Source organism: Triticum urartu, chromosome 6A, assembly GCF_056163025.1.
Source record: "Triticum urartu cultivar PI428250 chromosome 6A, HENAU_Tu73, whole genome shotgun sequence".
Lineage (NCBI taxonomy): Eukaryota > Viridiplantae > Streptophyta > Magnoliopsida > Poales > Poaceae > Triticum > Triticum urartu.
Genome location: NC_141878.1, coordinates 151969310 through 151990019, shown reverse-complemented (window position 1 = coordinate 151990019; position 20710 = coordinate 151969310).

The following is a 20710-nucleotide window of genomic DNA, read 5'->3' as shown; positions in this document are numbered from 1 at the left end:
AGCAAAATGGCCTCACCGGCCAAAAAACTTCAAAATAGGTCATTTAAAGACCACGAACGCGGATAGACGAGTTCGGTGCAGAATCATCATTGATGCAGGCCTAGAAGCCATATACCCCCACACAAGGGGCTCCACGCATATACAATAAGAGGCAATAAAGCTCAAAATTCCATATCTTACTTTATACTTTGCTTATTTTAAGTTTCTTTCCTTTTTCTGCACGACCCGTTTTCAACTCAGTTCCTCTCTTTTACAGATGAACGTCGTGCGGCGCCCGTCCAGGATACGGCACAACGGAGACACAGGCGCAGACGTGCAGTAGGGACCCGTCCTAAAGGATTCTTTTTAGATTAAGACCCTGCGTAAACCTTTTTTACTGTCTCTTGTTGCTACACATCCCCTGGTTTTTCTTTCTAATATAACCAAGGAGGAGGCTGGCGTCTTGGCATGTGGCCACGTCAGAATTTTTGCACGTACCTGGACACTAGGGGCTTTTTCAATAAAGAGTGTTGTTTGGCCCGCACTCATAAAGACCGAACACCTTAGGGAGTGTTCGGCGTCGCGAGTTTTGGCATTATATGCATCAGCTCCGAATCATGTCTTTGGTTAAATGTTGGGTTGCCCGGCTCCTGAGTTCGGCTACCTTATGTTCCGCTTTATCGGCTAAGGTAGCACCAGGAGAACTACTACGATTGTGCCCCCGGTTCGGCCAGGGCGAGCACCTCAGTAGAGAAAGCCGAAAACTGACTGTCATGATGTAGCGTGAGACTGGTCAGCCACTCGATGACCGATCGGAATCTATCGGATTCCTCTGCTTTGACGAAGGACCGCTTCCCGGTCAGGCACATACGCGCCCCGAATTCGGACGAGCGCAGTTGCCACCAAGGAGCTACCTAAAGAGTCTCATTTTCAAACTCCTATGGCTAAGTGAAAGTGTTAAAGCATTATAGTCCGGTTGCCTGGCCCGCTGCGCTATCACCTCCTTTGTAGGACCAAGACGTTGGAGTGTGAGAATGCGTCTTCTGCGAGCACCCCCGCACTATGTGCGTGGGGGCTGAAGCCAACGACTGCCATCTTTCAGATTCTATACATATATATATATATATATATTAAAACGACCGATTAGAAGGTGTTTACAATACTTGGAGGCACAAGTATAAAATAAGCCACTACAGTTTATCAAAATATTACTTCATAATTACATATGCTATCTTAACATAGCATCTTTCGGGCACTGCGTCTCTATTACACAAGCGCCTTCAAGAACTTCTTGAAAATAGTGCTCGGAAGGTACTCGGCTTTGGTCCGAATCTCGGGACGCAACAACAGTGGCCTCCATCTCTGCCCAGTATGTCTTAACACGGGCAAGAGCCATCCGTGCGCCCTCTATGCATGCTGACCTCTTAATTGCATTTATACGCGGCACCGCGTCAAGGAATTGCTGCACCAAGCTGAAATAGCTCTTCGGCTCCGATCTCCCCGGCCACAGATGATCCATGACGTACTTCATGGCGAGTCTGGACAACCTATTCAGTTCGGCCCATTGAGCCAAACGATCATCCACTGCCAGTGGACGCTCTGGATTATGAAACTGCGACCAGAAAAGCTTTTCCACTTCGCAATCTTTCTGATCTCGAAAGTGTTTGGTCGCATCAGCGGCACTTGTTGCCAAGTCCAGATAGGTGTCCTTCACACTCCACATCCGGTCCAACGGAGCAAACTTCGGATCACAAAACTTCCTCCGCAGCATAAAGGGCTTTCCAGCCGCAATCTGTTCGGCCTGACGTAGCTCCTCTTTCGCAGCTCTCATCGCAGAGCGAGCGTCCTTGGCATCGGCAACGGCCTTTTCTAAATCCGTCTGTTTTTCCTGGTCTTCTTTTTCAAGAAGTTTGCAATGGTCGGTAGCGCTTCTTAACTCTTCGGCCATCTCGGCCATCTCCTCTTTGCTTCGGCAATGAGCAGCCTGTTCGGCTCTCAGCTCTTCAAGGGCCTCCTTGGCAGCCGCATCACTTTTTCTGGCTTGCTCCTTCACTCGGGCAAGTTTTGCCCTAAGATTCTCCACGGCGGCCGCACCATCTGCGTCAAGCACACACATTGTAAGACACTGGCATAAAGCTCCTCTTACCTGGCGCCGCCCGAAGAATTCCATACCTTGAGCCTCATCAAGCCGCTTATTGACAAGCGCGATGTCGGCATCCGCCACGTCCAGTTGCCGCTTTAGTTCGGCCACATCATTAGTCCGGCTTGATTCCGGACACCTCGCCACCTACATTCAAAGGCGACATCTTAGACCTGGGATTATGATCCTCTACGTGCCGTCATTTCTTGACAACACGCAGAGTCTCAGGGGCTACTATCTACATAGGGTGCATCTTATTTATGCGCAACTAACAAAAGTGTACATTATCTAACGTACCTCAAAACCCGTCAGTAAACTTTTGACGGCCTCATGCAATCCATTTTCTGCGGATGAAATCCTTTTAATCACCGTGCCCATCAATGCATGGTGCTCCTCTAAGATAGAAGCTCGCCCCAGCAGAATCTTTAGCTCCTCCGACCGAGCACCAGACGGTGCCGGACTTGTCCTATGGCCCCTTTCGAAGGCCGGATGCGGAGAACCTCGGGGGACCGCACTGCCGCCTTCCGCCCCTGCCGGATTCGGGGAAACTCTTCGCGACGACACCTCAGGGTCGCCCGCCTCGCTAGGAGGCACGGCAGGGGGAGGCGTCCCGCTCTCCATCATCTCCGGAAGAAGATCCCCCGAAGACGAGCTCTGCTGAGAAGGGCTGAGGTCCGAGCTGCAAGGTAAAATTTCGGTTAGTCTTCTCAGATATAAATCAAAGATTTCTCTCATCCCTCAAAAGAAACACCTCTCTCTACTTACGGCTCGCTGGAGGGCCGATCCCCTTGAGGGCATAGTCCGGCCGAGGAACTCCCCGGCGCCGGACCCTCTGACGAGGATTTTCTCCCCCGTTTCGAGACCACGATTTCCGGGTCGTCAGAGGCGGCTCTCTTCTTCCCCTCAGGAAAGGAATTGTCGGTTCCTCCCTTCGGAGCAGCCTCCTTCGAGGAGGCCATAGCTTCCTTGTCCTCCCCCACCAAAGGCATTGTCTCCAGCATCCTGACCAGCATAGGATCCGGCCTGGTTTCAGGAAGGGGAGCCGGACACCTGATCAGCTTTGCCTTCGCTATCCACTCCTGCTCAAAATGACGGCTCTTTTAGGGGCAAGTTTATAACGATTATACGGATAGAAGGTCCGGGCACGAGGTTGCTTACCTGAGTATCCGGGCGATTGCAGCTTAGACCTGCGTCCTCGGTTAAATCCGGACACATCTCTTGTGATCCGAAGAACAGTCTATACATCTCCGCGGGCGTTGCGCCCATTAAGTTCTGGAGAGTTCACGGTCCCTCTGGATTAAACTCCCACAGGCGAAGGGGGCGACGTTTGCCGGGCAGTATTCGGCGAATCAGCATGACCTGCGTCACCTTGACCAGGTTGAGGTCTCCTACTAGGAGATCCCTAATGTGGCCCTGCAACAGGGGCACGTCTTTGGATAACCCCCAATCTAATCCTTTGTTGACCCATGACGCCAGCCGTGGTGGGGGACCCGAGTGAAAGGCAGGAGGCGCCGCCCACTTGGCGCTCCTGGGAGCGGTGATATAGAACCATTCTCGTTGCCACAAGCCGAGCTCCTCTTGAAAGAAGCCCTCGGGCCATGGAGCATCAACATTCTTACTTATGACAGCGCCTCCGCACTCTGCATGCCGTCCCTCGATCATCTTCGGCTCCACTCCAAAGGTCTTAAGCCACAATCCGAAGTGAGGGGTAACACGGAGGAACGCTTCGCATACCACAATGAATAAGGAAATATGGAGGATGGACTCCGGAGCTAAGTCATGAAGTTCCAGCCCGTAATAAAACAGCAGCCCCCTCACGAAGGGATCCATCGGGAAGCCTAACCCCCGAAGGAAGTGAGACATGAACACTACGCTCTCGCCAGGCTGGGGACTAGGAATAGCTTGCCCTTGAACAGGCAACCTATGCGGGATTTCGGCAGTCAAGAACTTAGCCTCTCTCAACTTTAGCACGTCCCCCTCCGTGATGGAGGAGGGCATCCATCGGCCCTGGAGGTCGGAACCGGACATTGTCGAAGGTCCGAAGCGCCTGTAATCTGAAGCCTAGGGTGTTGGAACTCGAGGAGATGGGCGAACTCGTTTGATATTGAAAAAGGGAGTAAGGCCTTGGTCTCTTTATAAGAGGTTGAATACCAAGAGCCCTCCCCGTAACCGTTTGGGACTCGCCTTTAATCGAGAAAACATGCTAACGGGCACGATTGGGTTACCCATGTCCGTATTGATGAGGATCCCGTAAAGAGGGGGCACACGATCTCTGCTTTGACAAGACGTGCCAAGGAAACCGTCTCGCAAAACATGCTGAGGTGGAAAAGTGAAAACGATTCGAGTAAAGGACTTGGCTGTGGTGTGATGGTGCACTGCAGAATACGTCAGCAGATTTGATTTGTGTTAATATTATTCTCTCTATGGCAATATGTGGAAACTTATTTTACAGAGCCGGACACTACTCTTGGTGATTACAATCTTCTATGAAGGACTTGGAGGAGGAACCCGCCTTGCAATGCCGAAGACAATTTGCGCGCCGGACTCGTCGTCATTGAAGCCTGGTTCAGGGGCTACTGAGGGAGTCCTGGATTAGGGGGTGTTCGGATAGCCGGACTATACCTTCAGCCGGACTCCTGGACTATGAAGATACAATATTGAAGACTTCATCCCGTGTCCGGATGGGACTTTCCTTGGCGTGGAAGGCAAGCTTGGCGATGCGATATTCAAGATCTCCTACCATTGTAACCGACTCTGTGTAACCCTAACCCTATCCAGTGTCTATATAAACCAGAGGGTTGTAGTCCGTAGGGGAGAATCAACTCCATACACAACAATCATACCATAGGCTAGCTTCTAGGGTTTAGCCTCCTTGATCTCGTGGTAGATCTACTCTTGTACTACCCATATCATCAATATTAATCAAGCAGGAGTAGGGTTTTACCTCCATCGAGAGGGCCCGAACCTGGGTAAAACAAAGTGTCCCCTGTCTCCTGTTACCATCCGGCCTAGACGCACAGTTCGGGACCCCCTACCCGAGATCCGCCGGTTTTGACACAGACAGGGATTCCTACATGCAGTCGGCTCTGATACCAACTTGTGACGCCCCGATTCGATCGTCCACTAATCATACATGCAAATGTGTACGATCAAGATCAGGGACTCACGGGAAGATATCACAACACAACTCTACAAATAAAATAAGTCATACAAGCATCATATTACAAGCCAGGGGTATCGAGGGCTCGAATACAAGAGCTCGATCATAGACGAGTCAGCGGAAGCAACAATATCTGAGTACAGACATAAGTTAAACAAGTTTGCCTTAAGAAGGCTAGCACAAACAGAGATACATATCGAAAGAGGCGCAGACCTCCTGCCTGGGATCCTCCTAAACTACTCCTGGTCGTCGTCAGCGGGCTGCACGTAGTAGTAGGCACCTCCAGTGTAGTAGGAGTCATCATCGACGGTGGCGTCTAGCTCCTAGGATCCATCGTCTGGTCGCAGCAATCGGGTATAGAAAGGGGAAAAGGGGAGCAAAGCAACCGTGAGTACTGATCCAAAGTACTCGCAAGCAAGGAGCTACACTACATATGTATGCATTGGTATCAAATGGAATAAGCTATCATATGTGGACTGAACTACAGAATGCCGAAATAAAAGGGGGATAGCTAGTCCTATCGAAGACTACGCTTATGGCCACCTCCATCTTGCAGCAGGAGAAGAGAGTAGATGGTAAGTTCACCAAGTAACATTGCATAGCATAATCCTAACCGATGATCCTCCCCTCGTCGCCCTGTGAGAGAGCGATCACCGGTTGTATCTGGCACTTGGAACGGTGTATTTTATTAAGTATCCGGTTCTAGTTGTCATAAGGTCAAGGTACAACTCCGAGTCGTCCTTTTACCGAGGGACACGGCTATTCGAATAAATCAACTTCCCTGCAGGGGTGCACCACATTTCCCAACACGCTCGATCCCCTTTGTCCGGACACACTTTTCTGGGTCATGCCCGGCCTCGGAAGATCAACATGTCGCAGCCCTACCTAGGCACAACAGAGAGGTCAGCACGTTGGTCTAAATCCTATGGCGCAGGGGTCTAGGCCCATCACCCATTGCACACCTGCATGTTGCGTACACGACCGGAAGCAGAACTAGCCCCCTTAATACAAGAGCAGGCTTACGGTCCAATCCGGCACGCGCCGCTCAGTCGCTGACGTCACGAAGGCTTCGGCTGATACCACGACGTCGAGTGCCCATAACTGTCCCCGCGTAGATGGTTAGTGCGTATAGGCCAGTGGCCAGACTCAGATCAAATACCAAGATCTCGTTAAGCGTGTTAAGTATCCGCGAACGCCGACCAGGGCCAGACCCACCTCTCTCCTAGGTGGTCCCAACCTGCCCTGTCGCTCCGCCACAAAGTAACAGTCGGGGGCCGTCGGGAACCCAGGCCCATCTCTATCTGGATGGAGCCACCTGCCCCTTCGGGCCCCATCTCCGAACAGTATCATAAGTAATGTAACGGTATAAAGTATATAGCATATGCCCGTGATCACCTCCCGAAGTGATCACGGCCCAGTAGTATAGCATGGCAGACGGACAAGAGTGTAGGGCCACTGATGATAATCTAGCATCCTATACTAAGCATTTAGGATTGCAGGTAAGGTATCAACAGTTGTAGCAACAATGACAGGCTATGCATCAGAATAGGATTAACGGAAAGCAGTAACATGCTACACTAGTCTAATGCAAGCAGTATAGAGGAGAGTAGGCGATATCTGGTGATCAAGGGGGGGGGCTTGCCTGGTTGCTCTGGCAAGAGAGAGGGGTCGTCAACACCGTAGTCGTACTGGGTAGCAGCGGTGTCGGTCTCGGTGTCTAGCGAGAGAAGAGGGGGAAGAAACAATAAATATTAAGCAAACAAATGCATGGCGATGCATGACATGACAAAGCGTGATGCTAGGTGTTCCCTAACGCGGTATGTGGTGGTACCGGTGAAGGGGGGAAACATCCGGGAAAATATCCCCGGTGTTTCGTGTTTTTGGTCAGATGAATCGGAGGGGGAAAGTTGCGTGTTCTCTATGCTAGGGATGCGTGGCGGACGAACGGGTTGCGTATTCGAATTCGTCTCGTTGTTCTGAGCAACTTTCATGTATAAAGTTTTTTCATCCGAGTTACAGATTATTTTATATTAATTTTCAAAGTTTATCGCAATATTCTAAATTATTATTAGAAACTAAATAGCTAAATGCTAGGAGCACCCAGCTCTGCGTACACAGAAGTGTACCAAAGGCTAATAGGTGGGCCAGGGGGTCCCAGTTGACCAGTCAATGTTTGACTGGTCAACAGGGGGTGGGGCCCCCTGTTATTGACTGTTATATTAACTAACTAATTAATTTAGTCTAACTAGGTTATTAGTATAATAAAATTTAATTCGTTTAATTAAACGTAATTTAATTAATTAATTAATTATATATTTTAAAATCTTTTTAAAATCTTTTTTTAACAGGAGGTGTGGGGCCCTTTGTCCAGTGGCTCAACCGAGCCACACGGGCGCTGGGCTAACGGGGCGGGCGAACCCGTCCAGGGAGGCGCGACCGCGCGAGGCCGGCCGGCCGGAGCTGCACCTGGCAGCGGCAGCAGTGGGAGCGGGGCTCCGGCGGGCGCGGGGCGTGGCAGGGGAGGCCGGCGAGGTCGGCGGCAGCGGTGGGAGTCCGACGGGCGCGGACCAACGCGCACGGGCGGCGGAGCACCCGCAGGCGTGCGCGGGGCGGCCAGAGGCAGCCGCCGGCAGCAGCGCCGCAGTGAGGGATGGGGCGCAGCGGCAACAGCGGGTAGAGCCGGTGAGGGGCGGAGAGGGCGGCGATAGTGCGCCAGTGGCCAGAGGCCACAGTGGACGGCGGGAATGGAAGCGGGGCGAGGGGGCAGAGGTAGGCGGGCGCAGGTGGCGTGGCCGCGTGCGTGGTTGGTCACGCGACGAGGCGGCAGGGCGTGGCGGAGCGCGCGCGCGAGGACGGCGGCTGCTTTAGCGGCAACTATGGCGAGCAGCAGGGGGAGCGCGGGCGCGGGCCAGGTGAGGCCAGGTGCGAGCTTGCGCCGCAACAGCGAGCGCGGTGGGACTGGCCACGCACGCGCGGGAGTCGATGGCGCGAGCAAAGGCGGCTGCGGGACGCGGTCTACGAGCGGGCGCCAGCAGCAGTAGCACATACGCGGACGCTGAGCTGCGGCTATGGCGGGCACCGGCTTGTACAGGCGACTACGGCGACGAAACGAACGGGAGATGAGGGGAATTAGCATGGGGCTCACAGCGGAGGTCGATGGCGCGTTCGGGGAAGCTCGGGGATGCGCCGGAGCACGGATCCACGACGGGGCAGCGGTGACGACCGACGGCGAAGACGATGGAGCGGCTCCCCGGCTCGATGCAGTAGTGTAGTCGAAGGAGTAGAAGCCGATGGAGCCCGTGGACCTGCCGGCTTGACACGGAGAGGCTGTTGGCAACGCGGGCGGCGAAGAAACGGCGACGGCATGGGTGTCCATGAGTGGATCTGGAGGAGGGGAAAGCGAAAGGGAGAGGATGGAGAGAGGAGTGGGTGAGTGCGGGGGTGGGAGAGGACCGAGGGGGCAGGTGGCGGACCTTATCCGCTCGCCCTCGACGCCGGCGAGGTGGTTGGGGCGGGACGAGCCCCTGTAGCGTCTGGTCGGAGGAACAGGGCGAAGAAGCTGACCGGTGGGGGTTATGTGGGCTAGTTGGGTCGGCTAGTGTGCCAAGTTGTTGGGTGGGCCAAGGCCCAGTAGGAGTCAGGGTTTTTTCTTTTCTTTTGCTTTCTTTTTTTCTATTTTCTTATTATACTTTTATTGTTTTTATTTTATTTCCCAATTACTTTTGTTTGTAAAATATCTAATTAACACCCAAATTTGCAATCTAATTATACCTCTGCCACAATAACTTTGGCACCTAAATAAAATAGTTTCGTAATTATTATTTTATTTAAAAGTATTTAAATAATAGTTTTTGCTACTGTTTTATTACCATTTGAATATTTAAAACTTTTATAAAAGTTTGGTTTCTCCACCATAATTACCTATGCAATATTTGGTTCACTCCGAACATTTTAGTTTTAATATTTGAAAACTTTTATTGTTTGCTTGATTTTAAATTTGAATTTGAATCGGATTCGTACTAATGCGAGATTAGCAACATTAACCGAGGTGACATGGCATAGTTAACGTGGGATTACTGTAGCCTAATTATCCGGGCGTCACAACCCTCTAAGAATTTCTCGTGGTGGGTGTGCTTTCTTGCAATGGTGGGGTGCGATCGAAAGGTTGAAGAGACACAAGGGTTAAATGGCCGTTGTAATAAATGGGGGCTGACCGGCCTGTAATCGTCACGTCTTTTCACGACATTCATGGAGGAGGATTCCAATGCACGCTTGACAACACCGCACCGCACGCGTGGGCTCGAGGAGGCGCCAAATGTATCGTCGGTGAGCCTGTCCCGTGCTACCGCGCAGTTTAGCGCGCAAGCTTCCCGCCCAGCTAGTTTGTCCATGCGTCAGCTAGAAGAGGGACAAATCGTGGGCCGTGTGTGGAATGACTTCGGTCATAAGTTTACCCGTGGGTGATGAGGTCAAAATTACACAGAAGGGTGATGGTGGACACTCGAGTGCCATAATTAATTCTGCGCTCTATAGGGCACACGGTGGAACAAAACCAACTGTGTGCAATAATGTCGAAGATCGTAGTTGAGTTAGCTATACAGATCGTGTGCTGTGAGATCGACAAGGTAAACAGATTCGGGAATGGCTAATAAAATCTAAGAACATTGCATATTAAGGTCAAAATAGTGCTACCAATATACGAGTCTCATACGATGCCATTTCAATGATTGTACCACAAAAGCTCGAAATATTACAAGGTTCAAATTCCAGAGTTATATGGCTCAAATTCGAAGATTACAAGGTTCAAACTAATATTAGAAATGAAATTCAGCTCATCAGCTGCAAATGCTCATGCTGATCCGCTGAACATGGATATCAGAGAGGTTCAAACTAATATTACCACTTCTAAGTCTGGTTTCAAAACCTCACATTTTTTGCAAAGGGGTCAGCCACTGAGAAGTCATGCATGGGGTTGACATGATGACTTCCGATTACTCTGTCATCTGAAGTTTCAAAATGAAATTCAGCATTTTTGGAGTCTATTCCATTATGCCGTAGGCGCCGGTGCTAATCAACAAACCATTCATTTTTGCGAAATAAATGTAGGGCAAACCTCATTTCCTTCAGCACCCCCTTGCTCCAAGAACAAAGAACCTAAAGAATATAATCTCCGGTAAGGTCCCTCGGTAGGAGTTCAAAGTAATTTCTGAGAGATGCAGATCTAGGCATTCGACGTGATTGTTATATTATATCACATTATCTACCACTTGGCCTAATCTTATCTGCAAAATAAGAAAATGTGTTAGTGCCTACATGAAGTTTTGAACATTACTACATGCCTATTTGGTTTGTGGGATTTGTAAATGCACTAACATGCCATCTATGATTACCATGGGCATTTGATCATATTCTAGAAAAATGTAGCCATCTTCACAAGAGGTTGGAGTGGATGAAAAGTTCCCTAAGAAAACTAGTACAGATGAATCCAAAGGATAAATGCTTATTAATTGTAACCATATGGATCAAGCAACCAATATGGGGGGGGATGCATGTACTGAAATCCCCCAAAAGAATCCTTCAGAAATCATAGTATATTGTCATTGCAAACTTGGAAAAAGGTGTCACAAATTGAACTCCCTTATGGTTAACAACAGGAAAGGAACATCACCTCGATATATAGCTTCTCCAAGCACGGAAAGCATCTCGGGAAACTGACAACTTGCTCTAGGTTGGGGCCGATAGATTCTACTGCCAAGACCTTCAGTGTGCGAAGTATCGGGGTCAAGCTTGTCGGAATCATTTTTTGAATGACAGACGAACACAACTCTTACAAAAATAGAAATAATGTTAATTTGTAGAAGGAGGGGTAGAAGGCGACTGTTGTACCTGAACGAGTGTGGATCCAATAACAAGTTCGGGGTATTTGTTAGACGAGTAGCCCACCACTATCAATTTCGGCGCATAAATGACATTGATTCTTGTTGGACCTTCTTGATCAACTACAAGTAATCTCTCAAGTGCAGGTGTGTCCTCAATGACCATATCGTGGTACACATCTTGTGATGTCTTCCTACCACACCAACAACACACATAAATAGTCCGGAGAGTCATGGAGGTGATGTGGAAGGTACTCAACCCATTGATCGCCTGAAGACGAAGGTACTCGAGTGCAGTACAGCCACGGAGCAGGAGCTCCATGTCATCATTTGAGAGGCAGACGACGATGAGCTCGAGGTGCTTCAGTCATGGTAGAATAAGAGCAGGCGCGTCATTAAGGGGGATGGCAGTTCCTGAATTTGGCGACGCACAGTGTGGGCGCGAGGCGGAGTGCGGACATTGGCAGCGACCGCATATGCCCATCATCAAAAGTGAGCTCCTCGAGCTGATCTAGGACAGGGGATCGGAACCAGTCATCAAGCTTGGCTCGGTCCTTGCCGTTGGAACGGAACTTGCCCATTCTAAGGGCTCTGGTTGGGCCAAGGTGACTGTCGATGATGTTGGAGAACGCATCCAAACTTTTGCGATAGCCATGGCAGAGCTCGTGGGTATCGATGAGGCCGAGAGGGCTGGAGTTCCATAGGGGGCGCCACCACCGGGAAAGGACAATTGTCCACTGTAACACCCCGTATGTAACTTGCCATATTTGTATTCCAACTCTTGCCATTTTCGGCTCTAAGTTATGATATTCCCTTGTGGTTGGGTTTTGTCTTCGTTTTGCATTTTGTCCATGTCATGCATCTCATATCATGTCATCATGTGCATCGCAATTGCATACGTGTTCGTCTCATGCATCCGAGCATTTTCCCCGTTGTCCGTTTTGCGATCCGGCACTCCTATGTCCTCCGGCGTCCCCTTTTGCCTCTTTTCGTGTGCAAGTGTTAAACGTTCTCGGATTGGACCGAGACTTGCCAAGCGGCCTTGGTACACTACCGGTAGACCGCCTGTCAAGTTTCGTGTCATTTGGAGTTCGTTTGATACTCCAACGGTTAACCGAGGAACCGCAAAGGCCTCGTATATGTTGCAGCCCAACACCCCTCCAAAGTGGCCCAAAACCCATCTACACCCCCTCCATCCTCTCGGCCGTTTGATCACGATCGCGTGGCCGAAAACCGCATTCCATTTGGACTCTCCTAGCTCCTTCTATGTATAAATAGGTCTTCCCCGTTCAAAATCTCAAATGAAACCCTAGCCCCGCTCCCTCTCCGCTGCCGGACGTGTCCGCCGGCGCCGGACACGTCTACCGCCGCCGCCCACGGCCAACAGAGGCGCGCCACCTATCCCTGGCCACCGCCCCGCCGCCAGGCCCGCTCGGGCCCATCGCCGGCCCTCCCGGCCCGGGCGGCGCGCGCCGCCACCTCCCGCGTCGTCCCTGCGCGCCCGAAAGCCGTCCCCGCCGCCCTGCTCCTCCGCGCCGCCCGCCGCCACCGGAGCCGGCCGCGCCCGCCGCGACCGGAGCTCGCCGGCGCCCGCTGCTCCGCCACCGAGAGAGCCGCCGCCGTCTCCGCCACCCTGCTCCTCCTCGCCGACGCCTGGATCCGCGCTCTCCGGCGAGCCCCGCATCTCTCCGGCCACAGGACCTCCAACTCCGGCCAGCTGCTCCGGCGAACTTCGAACCATGTGCCCCGGAACCCTAGATCCAGTTGGGAAGGTTGACCCCGATTTTCGTCTAAGTCTTTTTCTGTTATATTTTTAGCCCCTGTTCGATGTGCCATAACTTGTTGCATATAGCTCCGTTTTGAGCGTGCCATATATCAATTTGTTCGTTAGGATGTCCTCTTCATTTCATTCCATTTCACCATGCTTGTTTGAGTCCATCCTGATGCCTAAAATGCTGTTGCAACAGTGCTTCAAAATGTTATTTTCTGTTTCTTAACAGATTATGAGCTTTTGTCATTTTTGCCATGATTAATGTGTGCCTCCTATGAACTTGAGCCCTACACGTGTTTTGGGCTATGCCATGCCATCTTTACAGGGGTGTATGCCATGTATTTTTGTGATCAATGTGGTGACTAGCACAAGCATGCAAAGTAGCCCTCGTGATGTTGCTGATTTCACGGACTTAGAATTCTTCTAAGTCATTTCCCTGATGTTATTTTTATGCCATGTATTCATGTTGCTACCGAGTGATCCATGCCTCTTTTGAGAATGTTCAGTAAGGATGATTTTGAGATATTGTTATGTTCTATCCATCCATGGCTTTGTTTGCAATTATGGAGTACCCTAGCATGACTCAATCTTGCTCTACTTTTGCTATAAATATTCCTGGCAGATTGTTTACATGTTATTCAATTTTGCCAAGGTTGTTGTAGTTGATCCTTGCATGCTATGAGATGGTTCTTGACATGGTTAGCTTCTTGAACATGTCTTCTTGCCGAGTGTATGCTCAGTTTGTCATGCAATGCCTTATGGTGAGTGCATCGAGCTCGCAAACATGCCTACGTAACACTGTTTTGCCATGTCCAGTTTTCTGCTAAGTCTGAATCTGTTAACGAAACTTGCTATGTTTACATGGGTGCCATCATATTTTCTGATCCCTTTTGGCTTATGGTCAGTAAGGGACTTTTGTTATATGCTTTGATTAGTTTCATGCCATGCCTTCCTTTGCTATGTCCTGATCCTGTAGCATGTTGTTATCTTGCTCTACACATTGCTTCCTAATGTTAATTCCTGGCATGTTGTTATTTTCACTAAGTCTGTGATGCTGTTATCTTTTGCACTTTTGCCATGCTTGTTTGAACCTGCTATTGTGTGATTTATCCGTAGCTCAGTGTTCATCTTTTGTCAAGCAACTTGAGTAGATCACTACCATGTGCTTTGTTGCTATGTTAGAGTGCATTAGCTTAGTTTCTTGTTGCATTTGAGATGGCATCGTGCTGTTAATCGTAGAATCGTGCCATTATTGTTTTGCTTGCCATTTGCAAACCGTGCATCCGATTCCGGTGATCTTTATGTCGAATTCGACCGAAATCAACTCCTCTTTCCAGCGGCGCACTTGGTTTGCCAAGTTGAGGCCTGGTTCAATCTTTCCCTTCCGGAGCACGCATATGCATTGCATATTACATCCTGCATATCATGCCATGTTTTACATCATGTTGCTTGCGCATTGCACCGTGGTTGATTGTGTTTGCCTTTGCTTGTGTTCTTGCCTTGGGTAGAGCTGGGAGACGGGTACATGATCGAGAAACCCGTTGAGTACGCTTACGAGGATCAGGCTTACGTCAACTCGGAGAACTTTGCAGGCAAGATGACCATACCCTCGAAATCACTTCTATCTTTGCTTGCTAGTTGCTCGCTCTATTGCTATGCCTATGCCGCGATACCTACCACATCCTTTATCATGCCTCCCATATTGCCATGTCAAACTCTAACCCACCTTGTCCTAGCAAACCGTTGTTTGGCTATGTTACCGCTTTGCTCAGCCCCTCTTATAGCGTTGCTAGTTGCAGGTGAAGATTGGAGTTTGTTCCTTGTTGGAACATGATTATTGTTGGGATATCATTATTATATCTTGTTTACTTTAATGCATCTATATACTTGGTAAAGGGTGGAAGGCTCGGCCTTATGCCTGGTGTTTTGTTCCACTCTTGCCGCCCTAGTTTCCGTCATACCGGAGTTATGTTCCTTGATTTTGCGTTCCTTACGCGGTTGGGTTATAATGGGAACCCCTTGACAGTTCGCCTTGAATAAAACTCTTCCAGCAAGGCCCAACCTTGGTTTTACCATTTTCCACCTAAGCCTTTTTCCCTTGGGTTCCGCAGACTCAAGGGTCATCTTTATTTGTGCTCCTCTGAGTGTTGGTCCAAAACAGAGCCACTTGCAGCGCCACCACGGGGAAACTGGAGGGTTGGTTTTAGTTGTACATAGTGTTCATCTGGTGTGCCCTGAGAACGAGATACGTGTGACTCCTATCGGGATTTGTCGGCACATCGGGCGGCTTTGTTGGTCTTGTTTTACCATTGTCGAAATGTCTTGTAACCGGGATTCCGAGTCTGATCGGGTCGTCCTAGGAGAAGGAATATCCTTCGTTGACCGTGAGAGCTTGTGATGGGCTAAGTTGGGACACTCCTGCAGGGTTTTGAACTTTCAAAAGCCGTGCCCACGGTTATTGGCAGATGGGAATTTGTTAATATCCGGTTGTAGAGAACTTGACACTTAACTTAACTAAAATGAATCAACAACGTGTGTAGCTGTGATGGTCTCTTTTCGGTGGAGTCCGGGAAGAGAACACGGTCTCGTGTTATGCCTGAACGCAAGTAGTTGTAGGATCACTTCTTGATCTTTGTAGCTTCTCGACCACGCCTTGCCTTCTCTTCTCGCTCTCATTTGCGTAATTTAGCCACCATATATGCTAGTGCTTGCTGCAGCTCCACCTCACTACCTTTCCCTATCCATAAGCTTAAATAGTCTTGATCGTGAGGGTGTGAGATTGCTGAGTCACTGTGACTCACAAATTACTTCCAAAACCAGATGCAGGTGCCGATGATACCATTCCAGGGGATGCGACTGAACTGAAGTGGGAGTTCGACAAGGACTCAGGACGTTACTACGTTTCCTTTCCAGACGATCAGTAGTGGAGCCCAGTTGGGGCGATCGGGGATCTTATGCATTTGGGGTTGTCTTTATTTTGGTTCCGTAGTCGGACCTTGATTGTATTTGGATGATGTAATGCTATTTTTATGTATTGTGTGAAGTGGCGAGTGTAAGCCAACTCTGTACCTCTTTCTTATTTAGTACATGGGATGTGTAAAGATTACCCCTCTTGCGACATGCCTACAATGCGGTTATGCCTCTAAGTCGTGCTCCAACACGTGGGAGATATAGCCGCATCGTGGGTGTTACAAGTTGGTAATCAGAGCCTACCCCGACTTTGGAGCCCCCTGCTTGATCGAATCGCTGGCGTTGTTGAGTCTAGAAAAATGTTTTGAGTCTTTTAGGATTATATATATCAGAGAGTAGGATTCTTTTTACTCCTTAGTCCCTTCGTCGCTCTGGTGAGGCATCCTGACGTAGAGTTTTGACTCTTCTCTTCTCAAATTTCACTAAATTTTTTTTCTAGGATCACGCGGGTATCTTGGAATCGTTCCGATCGTTTTGTGACGAGAACATTGTTCTTGGTGCCTCCTGACATTTAGGGGTTGTGGCAGTGTCCCGGGGAGTTGAGCTCCGAGGTGTTGTCGTCACAATTTTATCGTTACAGTTCTGGAATACCTGAGTTCGCCGACATCGAAAATCTCTTTTATGCAGTTGTTGGTGAGATAACCTCGACACCACCCAGTACTGGGGCGGGAGTTCGGGAGTATTGCCATAACTCATATAACAGATGCTTTTCGAAGGTTGAGGTAAATGATTTCCGAAGGTTTCTTGGTTATGTGTTGAAGGATGGATACAGCTGGATGTAGGATTTGCTAGTTTTGGGTGAGATATTATGCTTCCGCTGTATCCCCAACACCTGATTGCATAACCGGAAAGTTTCGGGAGTTTCATAGGTGGGAATTCATGTAGCTCTAGTATTTCTTCCGCAGATAGTTGGTTTGTGATTGGGTAATCCTTACCGATTATTTGCTCATGTCCGTACCTTGTTGTTTTATTCATCTACCTCTATCTAAGTGGCTTCTCAATTTATGGAAGTGTGATCATTTAATTTGGAATTCATTCGTTCATTCTTGTTCGAATGTTAAGGCTATATGTTGCAATTTCGATCCATTTGATTCAGCTTGAATATATGTCTTTCAAGATGCTAACGGATGTCACCCTCTTCAGGATGCCTCCTCCAACGCGTCAGAATCCGAAACCTCTGCCACCACTTCCACCTCCGGAGGCATGGCAAGCTGTGATGGCCGCTACCAACGCCAACACACAGCTGATTATGCAACTCTTGCAAGAGCGCAACCAAGGAAATCAAGGCCATGGCAACAGTCAAAATCAGTTTGCTACCCTCAACCCGTTCCTCACAAACCAACCGAAGTCTTTCAGTAACTGTGTCGAGGCCACAGACGCTGACGATTGGCTCGTGGATATCTGCAAACATTTTGAGTGTAGCAACGTTAGGCCTGAGGACTTTGTCAAGTTTGCTTCGTTCCAACTCAAAGACCAAGCTGCTGAGTGGTATCAACAATACAAAGATTCCAGAGGAGGTCGTGTGATTACCTGGGATGATTTCCGCCGAGACTTCAAAGCTCACCACATTCCTCAGAGTGTTGTTGAGAGTAAGTGTGAGGAGTTCCGCAATCTGAAGCAAGGCAGCTTGTCTATTTACGAATACAACATCCTGTTCCAGAGGCTCGCTCGCTTCGGCAAGCAAGACGTCCCTGACGAGAAGAGCATGATTTATCAGTTCAGAGGTGGCCTCAGAGAAGATCTGCAACTAGCTCTTGTGCTTTTTGAGCCGAAAAAGTATGATGAGTTCTACAACATGGCATTAAAGCAAGAGGCTGCTCAGATCAAGTGCGATGCATCTAAGAAGAGAGTCAGGGATGCAACTCCTTCTTCTTCTTCAACTCAAGTGGCAGCTAAGCAACAAAAGTATTGGTTGCCTCCTCCTCCGTTCCGTCATCCGTATCAGCAGAAGAGTAAAGGTGGCAATGGATCTTCCCACCCACCCAACCCAGGCTTTCAGAACAAAGCTTCATCTCATGCTCCAAGGTCAAGTGCTCCGTATCACCGGTCGCTCTCAGAGGTTACGTGCAACAAGTGTCAGCATAAGGGTCACTATGCAAACAAATGCTTCAACCAGAGGCGTCTTCTGCCTCCTCCTCCCGTGAGATCTACCAGCAATGCAGTGGTCAAGCATAATCCTAAGTTTGCAAAGGTCAACATGCTGAATGCAGCTCAGGCAGAGGACTCTTTAGAAGTGATCATGGGTAACCTTCCTGTTAACGATATTCCTACAAAAGTTCTTTTTGATACTGGTGCATCGCTTTCTTTCATTTCAAGACCTTTTGTTGCCAAGCATGAGTTTGTGACCGAAAATATTCCTTTCCCGTTGAAGATTGTGTCCCCGGGCAAGCAAATGACATCTAACAATTGCGTCCCGGATGTTTCTATCAAGATGGGTGATGATAAGTTTCTGTCCTCTCCAATTGTTCTTGGTGACTTAGATATTGATCTAATTCTCGGTATGGACTAGCTTTCTAAGCACAAGGCTCAGCTTGATTGTGCTGCCAGGCAGATTCAATTGACACACTCGTCTGAGGATGTGATCGTCTTTGCCGCTCATGATGATACCATTCAACTGTTTTCTCTCAACGAGAAGGGCGAGTTGAATCCCATCTCTCAGATTCCAGTCGTTTGTGAATATCAAGACGTCTTTCTAGAAGAGCTTCCAGGAATGCCTCCTCACCGGCCAGTTGAATTCGTCATCGATCTTGAGCCTGGCACGGAACCTGTTTGCAAACATCCTTACAAGCTTGGACCAGAAGAGTTGAAGGAGCTGAAGAAACAACTCGATATACAAGAGCGTATGGGTCTCATCATACCAAGTTCTTCTCCATGGGGTTGTGGTGTTCTTTTTGTCAAGAAGGATGGCACAGACCAACTTTGTGTCGACTACCGTCCATTGAACAAGAAGACCATAAAGAACAAGTACCCACTTCCCAACATCAATGAGCTTTTCGAACAACTCAAAGGTGCTCAAGTATTCTCCAAGCTTGACCTCCGTATGGGCTATCATGAGATTCGCATTCGTGAACAAGATATCCCCAAGACAGCATTCAGAACAAGCTATGGTTCTTATGAATACTCTGTCATGTCTTTCGGCCTTGTCAATGCTCCTCCAACGTTCTCTCGCATGATGAACTTCATCTTCAACCCCTACACAAATGACTTCGTCTTGGTCTATCTCGATGACATTTTGGTCTTTTCCAAGAACAAGGAGGAACATGCCAAGCACTTGAGATTGGTGCTGGACAAACTCAGAGAACATCAGTTCTATGCGAAGTTTTCAAAGTGCGAGTTTTGGCTCGATGAGGTTCTCTACCTTGGGCATATCATCTCCGCCAAGGGCATAGCTGTTAATCCCGAGAAGGTGTCTGCAATTGTGAATTGGGAACCACCTCAGAATGTGAAGCAACTCCGCAGCTTTCTTGGGCTCGCAAGCTATTGTTGAATATTCGTTGAGAATTTCTCTAAGATCGCAAAGCCTCTTTCCAACCTTCTCCAGAAGCATGTGAAGTATGTATGGACGCCTGAATGTGACATCGCTTTCAACACCCTCAAAGAGAAGTTAGTCACAGCTCCAGCTCTGACTCCTCCCGATGAATCCAAACCATTCGAGGTTTTCTGTGATGCTTCCCTACAAGGTCTCGGTGCTGTGTTAATGCAAGAGAAGAAAGTTGTGGCCTATACCTCTCGCCAGTTGAAGCCCAACGAAAAGAACTACCCCACTCATGACCTCGAGTTGGCGGCAGTTGTCCATGCTCTTTTAACATGGAGACATCTCTTGTTGGGAAGAAAAGTGGACATCTTCACTGATCATAAGAGTCTCAAGTACATCTTCACTCATCCCAACCTCAACCTCAGGCAGACTCATTGGGTCGAAATGATTCAAGAGTATAATCCGAGTATTGAATATACTCCAGGCAAGGCCAATGTCATTGCTGATGCTTTGAGCAGGAAGGCTTACTGCAACAGTTTGATTCTCAAGCCCTTCCAACCAGATCTTTGTGAAGCTTTCTGCAAACTTAATCTCCAAGTTGTTCCTCAAGGATTCCTTGCCAACCTCCAAGTCTCTCCTACTTTGGAAGATCAGATTCGTGAGGCTCAACTTCTTGATGCAATGGTGAAGAAGGTGAAGATTGGGATTGCCAAGAGCCAACCCAAGTACAAGTGCTATCGCCTTGATGACAAAGATACTCTATTCTTCAAGGATCGAATTGTTGTTCCTAAAGGTGACCTTCGTAAAGTCATCATGAACGAGGCTCACAATTCACTCCTATCTATTCATCCTGGAAGTACAAAGATGTACCATGACGTCAAGCAGTCGTATTGGTGGACTCGAATGAAGCGCGAGATTGCTCAGTTCGTGAATGAATGTGATGTTTGCAGAAGAGTGAAAGCAGAACACCAACGGCCAGCTGGTCTCCTCCAACCTCTTGCCATTCCAGAATGGAAGTTTGACCATATTGAGATGGACTTCATGACTGGATTTCCCAAGTCCAAGCGTGGCAATGATGCTACCTTTGTTGTCATCGACAAGCTCACTAAAGTGGCTCATTTTCTTCCTATCAAAGAATCTATCACAGCAGCTCAGTTGGCAGAGCTATACACCTCCAGGATTGTCTCTTTGCACGACATTCCGCAGTTGATATCTTCAGATCGTGGAAGCATCTTTACTTCTAAGTTCTGGGATTCCTTTCAGATGGCCATGGGCACCAGCATTCGCTTCAGCACAACCTTTCATCCTCAAACTAGTGGACAAGTCGAGCAAGTAAATC